Source organism: Dermochelys coriacea, chromosome 18, assembly GCF_009764565.3.
Source record: "Dermochelys coriacea isolate rDerCor1 chromosome 18, rDerCor1.pri.v4, whole genome shotgun sequence".
In the NCBI taxonomy this organism is placed as follows: domain Eukaryota; kingdom Metazoa; phylum Chordata; order Testudines; family Dermochelyidae; genus Dermochelys; species Dermochelys coriacea.
This window is the reverse complement of record NC_050085.1, coordinates 1206864-1215808: the sequence shown is the minus strand read 5'-3', so window position 1 is coordinate 1215808 and position 8945 is coordinate 1206864. Positions and strand designations below refer to the sequence as shown.

The following is an 8945-nucleotide window of genomic DNA, read 5'->3' as shown; positions in this document are numbered from 1 at the left end:
ATCATCATCAAGCTGTGCAAAGGGTTAGCGCTGCTGCTCCCGTGTTCCACCCACTGGTTCTGTGAAAAGAGCTTGGGGGGGGTCCGCCCACTCTCAGGTAATAAAGCATTGTCTTCAAGCACTTTTTAAATGTAGGAAAACATGTAGGTACACATGTGCATGTGCGCACACACTCACACACACATGCACGTGTGTGTGTGCACACGGACACCCCCCCACACACACACACTGTGACTGATTCAGACCAGAAGAATATAAGAGCATGCTGGAAGGCAGGTAAATCAGCCTTCAGAATGAGCATGCCCTTGTTCCCTGGATAGCCGAACAAAGGCTACTCCAGGTCAATTGAGGCACCTGATGCCAATTAACCAGCTAAGGCCATTAGGCTAATGGAGACAGCTGAACCAATCAAGATCCCACTTATACTGTTTAAAAACTCTCCTTCCAGGGCCTCTAGGAGGCTGAGGTGAAAGGAGCTGGAGGTGAGGAAGCATTGCTGAATCCTGAAGTAAGGGTGAAGCTAGGAAAAGGGGACCACGGGGGAAGAGGCCTAGGGAATCGAAGTGGCGTCAGTGGTGAAGGGAAATCCACCAACAGCTGCTACCATTAGGTCCCTGGGCTGGAACCTGGAGTAGAGGGTGGGCCCAGGTTCTCCTCCCCACTCCATGCTCTACAGAGATTCCCTGGAGAAGGGAAGCAGGACTCGGTCCAGTCAGGAGGCCCAAACTGTGCCTACTGAGCTCTACGGAGCAACAGAGACTGTGGGGTATTTCCCCTTCCCAACTCCCGTACTGGCCTGTGATGAAAGTAACTCCATAGGCTGTGACTCTTGCCGCTACACTGAGAAAGGGAGGTCACATTGGGGCCTTACCGAGTTTCTGAGGCCACTGAAACCGCTCAGACACACCGGACCCACCAATGCAGGCTTGGAACTTTGTCACATCACACGTGTGCTCACACACACATACATGCTCACTCACATGCTCACCCATGCACACACACCCCACACATGTATGTGCACACACACACATGCTCACACAGTCTAACTGAGGCACACAGAGGTTGACGTTATTTTATTTTGTTTGGTAATTTACTTTATTCTGTCTGTTATTGCTTGGAACCACTTAAATCCTACTTTTTGTATTTAATAAAATAACTTTTTACTTAATTAACCCAGAGTAAGTATTCATACCTGGGAGTGCTGGGGGAAAACAGCTGTGCCTATCTCTCTATCAGTATTATAGAGGGCAAACAATTTACAAATTTACCGTGTATATGCTTTATGCAGGGTAAAACAGATTTATTTGGGGTTTGGACCCTCATTGGGAGCTGGGTATCTCAGTGCTGGAGACAGGAGCACTTCTTAAGCTGTTTTCAGTTAAGCCTGCAGCTTGTGGCGGACGTGGTTCAGACTTGGATCTGTGTTTGCAGCAGGCAAGTATGTCGGGCTCAAACAAGGCAAGATACTGAAGTCCCAAGCTGGTAGGGAAAACGGGCTCAGAGGTAGTCTAGGCACATCAGGTGTCAGTTCCAAAGGGGTTTCTGTGATCCAACCTGTCACAGGTGGTACCAAGCCACAGCTACCATGGGACTAGAGCAGGACCAGTGAAGGGATGCTTGGAGGATGGCTGCTTACTGCTCCCAGACGTGAGTGGGGCTGGCTGGGTGGTGCAGCCAAGGGCCTGTTCTCTCCGAGACATTCCCACCGGCTGAAGAAGGCCCTGGACTCTAGTTGCAGATACGTTCCATTAAGGACGTCGAGCCTTCCATCTTGTAGCTGGGATTCTACACAGGGGGAGGGAGGGGTGTCCACCCACAAGAGAGAGACTATGTAAGCCCCTGGGAAACCCCTTCATTTTGTCTTCAGCTGGCTCAAGAAAGAAAGAAAGAAGGAACAAAGGACAGTAACTACAGGGGTGTGAGTGATTGCTGGACCCAGACTAGAAGGAAGCTAGTCTATCAAAGAAGTTTATTGGAACATCTCTGAGGGTGAGATTTACCTGCATTTAGTTTCCTACTGTATTAGGATAGACTTGTGTGTTTTGTTTTATTTTAATGTCACACCACTACCTCAGCTTCCCTGGGGTTCTGGGTAAGGCAGGCCTTGCCTCAGGTTGTGTTTGCTCACAAGCAAGGTCCTCTCCAGAGAACAGGCACCTGCAGTCCGAGAGCAGAAACTTGACTAGACAGAGAGAAGCTCAGCCTTGTCTGGCTGGGGAGAACCTGTTACCCTCCCAATATGCCAGTTTATAACTTTTGCTGTAGCTGTCAGGGATTCCCAGCCAGCCATGCCCACACCCTGCCCCACGCCCAGCTACCCTCCCAGCCATGCCCAGCCGGAGCCAGCAAACACAACAGGGAGCTTTGGGATACGAGTGGTGAGGGAAAGACAGGTTGTCTATAGGCTGGAGCAGCCAGTTTGGCAGCTAAAACTCCAGGGCCTGATTGTCTGGGGGTGCTAAGTACCCACTGGTGTCTACATGCCCATCAGTGGCTCTGCCTTCTGGAGGACACTGCTGTAGTTATGGTGGGTGTCTGACTCTGCTTGAGAGAGGCAGCTCAGCACCTCTGCGAATCAGGCTTGCAAAGGCTGTGGGTCCATCAGACGCCCTGGGCTGGACGCTGGCAGAAGCAGCATTACATGGCTGTATGTCTCCTCCACTGCCTCCTTTCCTCCTCCCTTCGCTACCTCCTCCACACTCCCTTGTTTCTCCTATGTAATCAACAGCCACAGGAGCTTGGAGAGTGAAGCTGTTTGTACCAGTCTCAGATCAGCTATGTCACAGCCCATGGAAACCATGCAAGAGATGAGGATGGGGAGCAGAACCCCTCCCACATGTCCAGCACATGGCAAAGTTAGCCAGGAGAGGACCTGACTGAAGAGCACAATGCATCAGCCCAGAAGCTGGCCCCACGTATGAACAGGGCCCTGAAACTGGCAGAAGGAACAAAATGTTCCCATTGGCACCCACTGGCATCTGCATTCCCATCAATGGCTCCATCTACTGAGGGCACTGCTGTAGTCCATGCTGAGTATCTGTCTGACTCTGCTTGAGGCAGACAACAGCTGCTGTTCCCATGGCCAAATCAGAGACAGCACGTAGCCAATGGAGACTGTTTGACTTGCGTCACAGCAAAGGGTCTTTCCAGCAAGCTGGAAGAAACTATAAAGGAGGGGAAGTGACATCATCACTTAGCCTCACTCCCTACTCAACTCAACACCTGGAAACACATCTGGAGGACAAAGACTGAACTGGGAAGGAGGTCCCAGGCTGAAGGAGTCTTCCAGCCTGTGTATGGAAGATCTGTATCTACAACCTATCCTGAAGGACGACCCATCACTCTCACAGATCTTGGGAGACAGGCCAGTCCTTGCTTACAGACAGCCCCCCAACCTGAAGCAAATACTCACCAGCAACCACATACCACACAACAGAACCACTAACCCAGGAACCTATCCGTGCAACAAAGCCCATTGCCAACTCTGTCCACATATCTATTCAGGGGACACCATCATAGGGCCTAATCATATCAGCCACCCTATCAGAGGCTCGTTCACCTGTGCATCTACCAATGTGATATATGCCATCATGTGCCAGCAATGCCCCTCTGCCATGTACATTGGCCAAACTGGACAGTCTCTACGTAAAAGAATAAATGGACACAAATCAGATGTCAAGAATTATAACATTCAAAAACCAGTCGGAGAACACTTCCATCTCTCTGGTCACACGATTACAGGGTGGCCATCCTTCAACAAAAAAACTTCAAAAACAGACTCCAACAAGAGACTGCTGAATTGGAATTAATTTGCAAACTGGATACAATTAACTTAGGCTTGAATAGAGACTGGGAATGGATGAGTCATTACACAAAGTAAAACTATTTCCCCATGTTATTTCTCCCCCCCACCCCACCCCCCACTGTTTCTCAGATGTTCTTGTTAACTGCTGGAAATAGCCTACCTTGTTTGTCACCATGAAAGGTTTTCCTCCCTTCCCCCCCGCCCCCCGCTGCTGGTGATGGCTCATCTTAAGTGATCACTCTCCTTACAGTGTGTATGATAAAACCCATTGTTTCATGTTCTCTGTGTGCGTATATAAATCTCCCCACTGTATTTTCCCTCAAATGCATCCGATGAAGTGAGCTGTAGCTCACGAAAGCTTATGCTCAAATAAATTTGGTAGTCTCTAAGGTGCCACAAGTACTCCTTTTCTTTTTGCGAATACAGACTAACACGGCTGCTACTCTGAAACCTGTCATTATGCAAGGCACTGAATTTAGCCGTATAGAGTGGAAATCTGTCAACTTCATGAAAAAACTTGCACAGATACAGACAGACATCATCTTCCTCTCCAAATGCAAACAGATGGACATCATACCAAAAGGACCGAAGGTAAAAAATCAATTACAATCTACATACCACACAGACTATGCTGACAGCTTGTGCCACACACTCTCAAGGAAACTGCGGAACCACCTGATCAACATCCTCTACAGCAAACAGGGAAAGATTAAGAATGAGCTCTCAAAACTGGATACTCTCATAAAGAACCAACCTTCCACACAAACTTCCTCGTGGCTGGACTTTACAAAAACTAGACAAGCCATTTACAACACACACTTTGCTTCTCTACAAAAGAAAAAGGACACTAAGCTATCTAAACTACTACATGCCACAAGGGGCCACAACAGTGGTTCCCGTAACCCACCCAGCAATATTGTTAATCTATCCAGCTATACTCTTAACCCAGCAGAAGAATCTGTCCTATCTCAGGGCCTCTCCTTTTGCCCTTCCACCCCCACGAACATGATACAGTTCTGTGGTGACCTAGAATCCTATTTTCGACGTCTCCGACTCAAGGAATATTTCCAACACACCTCTGACCAACATATTAACCCACAGAGACCTTCCTGCCAACACTACAAAAAGAAGGATTCTGGGTGGACTCCTCCTGAAGGTCGAAACAGCAGCCTGGACTTCTACATAGAGTGCTTCCGCCGATGTGCACGGGCTGAAATTGTGGAAAAGCAGCATCACTTGCCCCATAACCTCAGCCATGCAGAACACAGTGCCATCCACAGCCTCAGAAACAACTCTGACATCATAATCAAAAAGGCTGACAAAGGAGGTGCTGTCGTCATCGTGAATAGGTCGGAATATGAACAAGAGGCTACTAGGCAGCTCTCCAACACCACTTTTACAAGCCATTACCCTCTGATCCCACTGAGAGTTACCAAAAGAAACTACAGCATTTTCTCAAGAAACTCCCTGAAAAAAGCATAAGAACAAATCCGCACAGACACACCCCTAGAACCCCGACCTGGGATATTCTATCTGCTACCCAAGATCCATAAACCTGGAAATCCTGGACACCCCATCATCTCAGCCATTGGCACCCTGACAGCAGGATTGTCTGGCTATGTAGACTCCCTCTTCAGGCCCTACGCTACCAGCACTCCCAGCTATCTTCGAGACACCACTGACTTCCTGAGGAAACTACAATCCATTGGTGATCTTCCTAAAAACACCATCCTGGCCACTATGGATGTAGAAGCCTCTACACCAACATTCCACACAAAGATGGGCTACAAGCCGTCAGGAACAGTATCCCCGATAATGTCACGGCTAACCTGGTGGCTGAACTTTGTGACTTTGTCCTCACCCATAACTATTTCACATTTGGGGACAATGTATATCTTCAAGTCAGCGGCACTGCGATGGGTACCCGCATGGCCCCACAGTATGCCAACATTTTTATGGCTGACTTAGAACAACGTTTCCTCAGCTCTCATCTCCTAATGCCCCTACTCTACTTGCGCTGCATTGATGACATCTTCATCATCTGGACCCATGGAAAAGAAGCCCTTGAGGAATTCCAACATGATTTCAATAATTTCCATCCCACCATCAACCTCAGCCTGGACCAGTCCACACAAGAGATCCACTTCCTGGACACTACGGTGCTAATACACGATGGTCACATAAACACCACCCTATATCGGAAACCTACTGACCGCTATTCCTACCTACATGCCTCTAGCTTTCATCCAGATCATACCACTCGATCCATTGTCTACAGCCAAGCTCTATGATATAACCGCATTTGCTCCAACCCCTCAGACAGAGACAAACACCTACAAGATCTCTATCATGCATTCCTACAACTACAATACCCACCTGCTGAAGTGAAGAAACAGATTGACAGAGCCAGAAGAGTACCCAGAAGTCACCTACTACAGGACAGGCCCAACAAAGAAAATAACAGAACGCCACTAGCCATCACCTTCAGCCCCCAACTAAAACCTCTCCAACGCATCATCAAGGATCTACAACCTATCCTGAAGGACGACCCATCACTCTCACAGATCTTGGGAGACAGGCCAGTCCTTGCTTACAGACAGCCCCCCAATCTGAAGCAAATACTCACCAGCAACCACACACCACACAACAGAACCACTAACCCAGGAACCTATCCTTGCAACAAAGCCCGTTGCCAACTCTGTCCACATATCTATTCAGGGGACACCATCATAGGGCCTAATCACATCAGCCACACTATCAGAGGCTCGTTCACCTGCGCATCTACCAATGTGATATATGCCATCATGTGCCAGCAATGCCCCTCTGCCATGTACATTGGCCAAACTGGACAGTCTCTACGTAAAAGAATAAATGGACACAAATCAGATGTCAAGAATTATAACATTCAAAAACCAGTTGGAGAACACTTCAATCTCTCCGGTCACTCAATTACAGACCTGAGGGTGGCTATCCTTCAACAAAAAAACTTCAAAAACAGACTCCAATGAGAGACTGCTGAATTGGAATTAATTGCAAACTGGATACAATTAATTTAGGCTTGAATAGAGACTGGGAATGGATGAGTCATTACACAAAGTAAAACTATTTCCCCATGGTATTTCTCCCTCCCACCCCACCCATAACTGCTGGAAATAGCCTACCTTGCTTGTCACCATGAAAGGTTTTCCTCCTTTCCCCCCCCGCTGCTGGTGATGGCTCATCTTAAGTGATCACTCTCCTTACAGTGTGTATGATAAACCCATTGTTTCATGTTCTCTGTGTGTGTGTATATAAATCTCCCCACTGTATTTTCCACCAAATGCATCCGATGAAGTGAGCTGTAGCTCATGAAAGCTTATGCTCAAATAAATTTGTTAGTCTCTAAGGTGCCACAAGTACTCCTTTTCCTGTCACACACAGTTAATTGCAGAGGGCCTATTGATGACTTTGTGCAACTATACTGTCCAGCAGACAAAACCCTTCCTAACGCAGACAACCTCACTCATACGTATCCAAAAGAAAATGACAATGCTTTAATGTTTAAACTGATGGAATGAGGTGATGGAAATGCGGTGCCTAGTCTGATTCTTGATGAGTCTGCTGCTGCTTTGGGCCATACGATTCTTGTCCTTTATTTCAAAGTGAATAAACCCATTGTTTTGTGCTGACCTGACATTCATCCCCTCTGCTGACAGCCATTTTGTCAATGCAGCAAAAACGGACATTTTTGAGATGTACCAGCTAACTTGGGATAATGTGACCACAACCAACACAGATGCTGCTTCCTACTTGATAAGTATGCCTGGGAGATGAAACTCGATCCAAAACCGGAGCTGCTACGTACTACCTGTCCTGCTCATGTGATAAACATTGCGCTGTCAGCAGCTACTGCTACAGAGGAAATGAAAGACGTGAAATCTTGCATCATTGGATTTGGGTCCATTTTCAAGCCCACGAACTACCCCTGTTGTGCCACTTTGGTGAACAAGCTTGTTCTTTGCTGCCTGTCATGCAAATAACGTGTGGACTGTGCTAATGTGTTCCCTAGATCATCCTGAATTTGTTGGGTCTAAAGCGGGGAGTGGGAAGAGGTGGGGTGGGGTGGGGCGGGGCCTTGGGGGAAGGGGTGGAGTGGAGTGGGGTGGGGCCTGGGGCTGAACAGGGGGCTTGAGTGTCTGTGAAAATTTTTAAATCAAAATGGAGGTCATCAGATTACTAAAGTTTGAGAACCACTGCTCTGAACAGAATAATACAGTTTAGATTACATTCCATCTCCCCCTTTAAATTCTACATTGCTGTAATGTGCACAATGGATTACGACAAGTATTCACCTTGCAGATCAAAGTAAACTGTCCAGGAGATGGGGCGTTTGGGAGTTTCCTCCATGGTGAATGGCTCATGCTTTCCTGGGCAATGAGGGAGGAGGGCTGCAAACTATAGAAAGAGTCAGCCTCAATTTAAACCCATTTTAGACCACAACATGCCTGGTTTTCAGAAATGAAGGCCTGATTCAGCAGAAAACCTCCCTACCCTTTTGTGGGGTCATGCAAGCCACAAGAAGCCAGTGTGTCTGATTACAGGCTGTGAACCAGGACAACCAGGTCTAGCCACATCCCTGCCTTCCTATGTGTCTTCAGGCCAATCATGAATGCTCTCTAAGGCCATTGGCCAAAATCTCTGTGTGCCCCAGTTAGCCCATGTGAGCATATGTGTGTGTGCATGGGTGAGCATGTGAGTGAGCATGTATGTGTGTGTGAGCACACGTGTGATGTGACAAAGTTCCAAGCCTGCATTGGTGGGTCCGGTGTGTCTGAGCGGTTTCAGTGGCCTCAGAAACTCGGTAAGGCCCCAATGTGACCTCCCTTTCTCAGTGTAACGGCAAGAGTCACAGCCTATGGAGTTACTTTCATCACAGGCCAGTACGGGAGTTGGGAAGGGGAAATACCCCACAGTCTCTGTTGCTCCGTAGAGCTCAGTAGGCACAGTTTGGGCCTCCTGACTGGACCGAGTCCTGCTTCCCTTCTCCAGGGAATCTCTGTAGAGCGTGGAGTGGGGAGGAGAACCTGGGCCCACCCTCTACTCCAGGTTCCAGCCCAGGGACCTAATGGTAGCAGCTGTTGGTGGATTTCCCTTCACCACT

The 8945-nt window shown here is 48.1% G+C and overlaps 1 long non-coding RNA gene across 1 annotated transcript; it reads left to right on the top strand.

Moving 5' to 3' along the window:
• The first annotated feature begins 753 nt into the window (after positions 1 to 753).
• On the top strand, positions 754 to 8574 carry LOC122457080. The gene is made up of 3 exons (XR_006276399.1): positions 754 to 874; positions 7888 to 7896; positions 8564 to 8574. It is a non-coding gene; the product is annotated as an uncharacterized LOC122457080 (long non-coding RNA).
• Positions 8575 to 8945: the final 371 nt, after the last annotated feature.